Genomic DNA, 7,220 nt, shown 5'->3' with positions numbered 1-7,220 from the left:
AATCAGATTGCTAGAATTTATTTCTGAGACAACACCTTTAGGTCGGTTTAAACCACCAACCTTTCTCTTAGTAGTGCAGTGCTTACTTGTTTGCACCATCTAGGGACTTCTGTGGGTGGCGTTAAGTAACATAAATTTATTTTCTCACAGCTCAGGAGGTTAAACGTCCAAATCAGAGTCTCAGCTGTGTCGATTCCTCTGTAGGCCTCTCTCCTAGTTTCTAGCAGGTTCTTGGCAGTCCCTTTCTGTTTATTGATGCATCTGTCACTATGGTGACTCTATAATGGCCGACTGGCATCTTCCCGCTGTGTTTCTATAGCTCTGTGTCTGTACTCCCCTTTATAAGACACTGTTCAGAAGCGATTAGGGTTAGGACGCACCCTACATCAGAATGACATCTGTAACATAGCAAAAGAAAAACCCTATTTCTAAACAGGGTCATAGTCACAGGTACGGGGGTTAAGACTTCACCTAGGAAACACATTTCAACCCATAACAAGATGCAAAATCTCAGTCAATGTGTATTGAGCACCGAGAGACTTGTGGCAGTGTGCTGGGGGCTGTGGAAGGCACAAGGACGTTCCCAGCCAACCATGCCCTGGGCAAGGACAGCTGAGGAGAATTGTCTGGGATTGTTGAGAACAGAGCACAGGGAAACGACTGGTAATCCTTTTACTGGAGCTGGGTGAATCATAGTAAAAGCCCAACTAGTATCTTCCTATGTTCACATATACATACACAGTGTCATGAGCCACTGGTGACTTGAGACATCCAGCACAGTTATTCTTCATCTGAGGCTCCCGAAGATTCCAATGAAATTCTTAATAATGAGTGTCCTGAAGTTGTTTCAGTATTGCAGATACCTGGTAGAGATTATCTATCTAAGGATCATAAGCTGAGTAAGGAGTCCGTGGGTGGTGGAAAGGGTTAACAAGCTCTGCTGATAACTGAAAGACTGGAGGTGGAGTCCACCCAGAGGCATCTCAGAAGATGAGCCTGGCCATCTTCTTCCATAACATCAGTCACTAAAAGTGCTGCAGAACACAGTTCTTCTCTGACACCATGAGGTTGCCATTAGTCAAAATTGACTCCATAGGAACTGGTACTGGTAAACAAGAGTAAATATCAAGCTTTACTTTTAGCTGGGATACAGCAACTCCATGTAGCATTTCTTGGTGGTCAGAAGTTCTGTTTCTAACAGGTGTTGTTAGGTGCTGTTGAGTCGGTACTGACTCATAGTGACCTTATGTACAACAGAACTAAACACTGGCCGGTCCTGAGTCAACTTCACAATCGTTGCCACACTTGAGCCCATTGCTGCTGCCACTGGGCCAATCCATCTCTGGTCCACCATGGTACTTTTTTTTTCTACAGTTATGGTATTTAATAGGGGATGTAACAGGTTAAAATGCAGGATCAGAAACAACTCGGGATACAGTGCTTCGGTCAGGATAATATCTCAGCCATTCTCACAGGGACGCCTGTCTTTGGCCCCTCAGGCCTCTTGGGCCAGCTTGGCTTCTGCTCAGTCAAGTGTCACAAAACCCTTTAGCTTTTCCAGTAAGTGTCCTGGGGTACGCCAGTCCACCAGTAAGCCCTGACACAAAGACACTCAGTGCTCATGCTCAGTAAGTTAGCAAGCCTAGTTCTGTCAACAAGTGCCCAGAGGGACTCCACTCCTGGAGGAAGCCTGAAAACTCTCAGCTCTCTTGCTCTGTGGATAGTCACACAAACTGTAACCGCCTTACTCATGGGACCGGGAAGCCCATTGGGCCATCTTGACTGGCCTTCAGGCTCTGCTGCAGCTGTTTCTCTGCTACTGCCTCTCGATGTCTTGCACCATCTCGAATGCTACAGGTCTTTCTTCTGTCTCATGAGTCTAGGAAGTTCTCAGTGTAGAAATCCTGGGTAGAAATAACACACTCTGATCCCATCTCTACTTTTTGATGGTACTGAGGTCCCCCTCTGCTCTGACCTTCTTCTTCACCAAGTATGATATCCTTCTCCAGAGAATATAGTCCCTCCTGATAACATGGCCGAAGCATGTGAGATGAAGTCTCATCATCTTCATTGCTAAGGAGCATTCTGGCAATATTTCTTTCAAGACAAGTTTTTTCGTTCTTCTGGCAGTCCATAGTATATTCAGTATTCTTCACCAACACAATAATTCAAATGGATCAGTTCTTTTTAGGTCTTCCTTAATCATTGTCCAGGTTTCATATACAGATGTCTTGGCTTTTGAACAATCTAAAAGAGGTCTTTTGTAGCAGATTTGCCTAATGTGATTTGTTGTTGTTGTTATGTCCCATCAAGTCAGTTCTAACTCATAGCAACCCTGTATGTGATTTCTGAAGCTTTAAATCTCTACAGGAGCAGAAAACCTCATCTTTCTCCTGCAGAGCAGCTGGTGGCCTTGAACTGCTGACTATGTGGTTCACAGTTCAGCGCTTATTACATGAAGTCACCGTATTCCCTGCCTAATGCAATGCATCATTTAGTTTCTTGACTACTGTTTCCATGGGCATTCAAGTGCATTCAAGTAAAATGAACTCCTTGATAACGTCGATAATTTCTTTGTTTATCAAGATGTTGCTTACTGGTCCAATAGTGAGGAATTTCATCTTCTTCACGTTGAGGTGTAATCCATACTGGACACTGCAGACTTTGATCTTCATCAGAAAGTGCTTCAAGTCCTCTTGACTTTCAGCAAGCAAGGCTGTATCATCTGCACTTAAAAGGTTACAAATGAGTCTTCCTCCTACCTTGATGCTGCATTCTTCTAGGATTATTTGTTTAGAATGCAGATAGAATAAGTATGACGAAAGGATACAATGCTGATGCAAACCTTTCCATATTTTAAACCACACTAGCCCTTTGTTCTCTTCCAATGACTGCCTCTTGGTCTATGTGCAGGTTCCACATAAGTATCAGTATGCAGTCTGGATTCCCCATTCTTCGCGTTGTTATCTATAATGAACTATTTATTTGAATAGCCAATAAAACACAAAAAAAATCCTTCTGGTATTCTTTTGCTTTCAGCGAAGATCCATTGGACAACAGCAAAGATATTCCTCATTCCACATTCTCTTCTGAATCCAGCTTGAATTCTGCCATTTTCCTTTCAGTGTACTATTCCAACTGTTTCTGAATTATCATCAGCAAAATTTTACTTTTGTGTGATATTAATGATGTTAAAAAATTTCTGCATTCTCTTGGATCACTTTTCTTTGAGATGTACACAAATATGGATCTCTTCAAGTTGGTTGGCCAAATTTATTGGCAAAAATTTATCCAGTATTGTTGTCTATTTGTTGAAACATTTTAATTGATATTCTGTTGATTCCTATATTCTTGATTTTTTCCAATGCCTTCAGTGAAGCTTGGACTTCCTCCATCAGTATCATAAACTCTTGATCATATGCTACTTCCTGAAATGGCTAAATGTCAACAAATCCTTTTTGATACACACCATAAACACAGTGACTCTGTGTATTCCATTCTTCTTCTTTTGACATTACTTGCATTGTTTAGTAGTTTGTCCTTCAATATTTCAACTCGAGGCTTGATTTTTTTCTTCATTTCTTTTAGCTTGAGGAACACCAAATGTGTTCTTCCCTTTTGGTTTTCTAACCCTGGGTCACTGTAAATGTCATTATAATACTTTATCTTCTGTAGCTTGCCTTTGAAATCTTGTATTTAGCTCTTTCACTTCATCATTTTTTCTATTCATTTTAATTACTCTGTGTTCAAGAGCAAGTTTCAGAGTCTGTTCTAACATCCATTTTGGTCTTTTCTTTCTTTTGCTGTCTTTTAAATTACCTTTTGCTTTCTTCATGTATAATGTTCTTGACTTCATCCCACAATGTATCTTGTCATTGCTTATTAGTGTTCAATGTGCCAAATCTATCCTTGAAATGGTTCCTAAAGTTAGGTGGCATATACTCAAGGTCATACACTTTGGATCTTATGGACTCATTTAATATTCTGTATCTTCATCTTGAACTTGCATATCAACAATTTATGGTCTGTTACAAAGTTGGACCCTAGTCTTGCTCTGACTGATTATACTGAGGCTTCCCATTGTCCTTTTCACATATAGATAGAGTCAATTTGATTCCTATGGATTCCATCCAGTGAGGTCCACATGTATAGTCACTACTTATATTGCTGAAGAAAGGGTATTTGCAATGAATAAGTCGTTTCAAAATTTTATCATGCAATCTCCATTATTGTTTCTATTACCAAGGCCATATTTTCCACTGATTTTTTTTTTCACTTTACTTTTTTAGTATCATTGTTATTATTATTTGTAAACTGAGTGATTCTTTACATGGGAGAACATCAGCTTTATACCATTGTTTCGTTGCAATGATTACAATATCCTCTGTGCATCATCATTCAACAGTATTTGCTTCCATTCTCTCTGGGGTTTCTTGGGGGGTGGGGGTTGTCTTTATTTTTGGTGGGGAGGTGTACACAAAAACACTCAGGAATATGTAATAATTTACACCACCATAGGGCACATTCTGAAAGCCTGCCTCCTGGCTGCCAGCTCTCAGTTCCTCTCTTTCTATGAGTCTACAGTTCTCAGCTGCTCCCTCTCTCCACTTCCTCGTCTCTAATGTTGATGCTTCTCTGGATAGGGTCCCACATTCTGCTTGTGCTCTTCTCCCTTGATGGTTCTAGGGTCCTCTGTTCATGGACTATAAGATTAACTACTCCCCCATTTTTGTTACAAAACTTCTACCTTTACAGTTGTGACAGTCACAATTAATCAAGATAAGAATTACTCACTACTGAATCATAAGAATCTTATATTCCCATCTCTTTTCACAAGACCCATCTAGATAAGATGAAAACTATTCAGTGGGGGACTGCATCTTATCCCACACACTCTTAAACTAAACTCCCTCTTGAAAACTTGTAAGCCAGTCACTTCGTACCTTTATCACCCCCTCATTTTAGGTAGCCATTGTTTAAGTTGCCCGTCTCTATCGACCCTGTATACAGAGGGGATAGAATTGATATTTGATGTGATGACTCCTTCCCTCTCAGTTGGTACTTTGAGCTACTATATCCATAAGTATAGGACAAGTTCATAAAATTGTAGCAATTTACACTCATTTCCTTTATCAAAAATTATTTTTTTAATCTTCCTCTAGTTGAATTCTGATTATCAAGCCATCGAAACTAGGTCATATGGGTACTATATGCAAGTCTGGGCATTCTTGTACATCTCTCCTCACTTTATATCAGCTGGATGCTTCCCTCTCCGTTCTAGCCATCCATGGCTATGTCCTTCCTTGTTCATTGGCTCAGGAGTGCCCAGGTCTCACCATACTTCAGACCAACCAGCCCTTCCTCTTCTCTCACTCATTTCCAGATCAACGAGAGTCTATGGAATGTGGTTGAACTAAGCCCATTTCTTCATTGCTGCCTTTCCCCTTCTTCCATTCACCAGTAGACCAACGGGGTTGCCAGCAAACTTATATGCCTGCTCATGTGTTCCCTTTGAGTTTCAGGCTTAGAGGGGGAGTTATCCTGAAGGGACTTGATTACTTGCTTTGATGGCTTCCCGGCAAGCAACTTGCTTGTTCTTGTAGTAGCCAATCATACTGCTGTTTTTGTTTTGGTTTTTTCCTGCTGATCTTTCTTTGAAAGATATATCTTCTGTCGCTCTAGCTGTTCCAGGTTGGTCTGCTTATCCTTTCTGGTGGGAATGTCCCACCTCAGAAGGTTCTGGATGGGGCTCAGGATTCCACCTAAGGTCCTATACACTGCAAAGGCTCCGCAAGAGGCCTATTTCACTGGGCAAGTTCTAGAACCCCTTTTATGTATTCCAATCAGTTATAGGCTGAAGACAGGCTGACAAGCTTTCTGTAATCATGTTTCTCAACATTCCTTTCTATCCCACTTAAGTGTGTATTTTACAATAGTAGGCAAGGGAAACCAATATTCCTAAGTCAGTCAAGCATCTTAGCATTATTTCCCCTTTTCAGGTTATTCCTCGATCTCTGTATCACAAAGTCCTGTTGTTCCAAGGTTGCACATGCATCACTATTTACCTCTATCCCATTTAGCCCATGCAAACCTGTCTCAGTGTTCCCCTATCTACCTTTTCTTCCACACCCCTACCATGGAACTTTTAATATTCTTCTCCAACACCATAATTCAAATGCATATACTCTTCTATTGTCTTCATTATTCATTGTTCAACTTTCATATGCATATGCGGTTACTGAAAATACCTTTGTCCTCTAACTGATCTCTTTGTTCTTGCACACTTTAAAGAAGTCTCTTACAACAGATTGCCCAATACAATCCATCATTTGATTTCTTAACTGCTGCTTCCATGAGTGTTGATTGTGGATCTAAGCAAAATGAAGACTTTGACAATTTCAATCGTTTCTCCATTTATCATGATGTTATTTATTTATTGGTCCAGTTGTGAGAATTTTTGTGTGTTTTTTTCCATTGAGTTGTAATCCATACAGAAGGCTGCGGTCATTGATTTTCATCAAGCATGACAGTCCTTTTTGCTTGAAATCAAGCAAAGTTGTTTCATCTGCATATCACAGGTTGTTAATGAGTCTTCCTCCAATTCTGATGCCATGTTCTTCTTTGTATGATCCAGCTTCTTGAGTTATTTGCTTAGCATACAGTCTGAATAATTATGGTGAATAATTATGCTTCTTAGTCTATATACAGGTTCATCATGAGCACAATTAACTGTTCTGGAATACCCATTCATCGCAATGTAATCCATAGCTTGTCATGATCCACACAGTAGAAAGCCTTTGCATAGTCAATAAGGCACAAGTAAACATTTTTCTGGTGATCTCAGCATTCAGCCAAAACCCCTCTGTTGTCAGCAGTGAGATCCCTTGTTCCATGTCCTCTTCTGAATCCAGCTTGAATTTCTGGCCGCTCCCTGTGGATGTACTGCTACAACCATTTTTAAATTATCCCCATCAAAATTTTACTTGTAATCTTAATGATATTGTTCAATGATTTCCACATGCCACTGGGTCACCTCTCTTTGGAATGGGAAGCAAATATGGATCTCTTCCAATCAGTTGGCCAGGTTAGCTGTCTTCCAAATTTCTTGGCAGAGATGAGTTGAGAGCCTCCAGCACTGCATCAGTTAGTTGAAAGATTTCAATTTATATTTCGTTAATTCCTGGAGTCTTGTTCTTTGCCAACACCTTCAGTGCAGCTTG

This window comes from Chrysochloris asiatica, unplaced genomic scaffold (genome assembly GCF_000296735.1).
Source record: "Chrysochloris asiatica unplaced genomic scaffold, ChrAsi1.0 scaffold00024, whole genome shotgun sequence".
NCBI lineage: Eukaryota > Metazoa > Chordata > Mammalia > Afrosoricida > Chrysochloridae > Chrysochloris > Chrysochloris asiatica.
The sequence above is the reverse complement of the archived record's forward strand: the minus strand, read 5'-3'. Positions refer to the sequence as shown.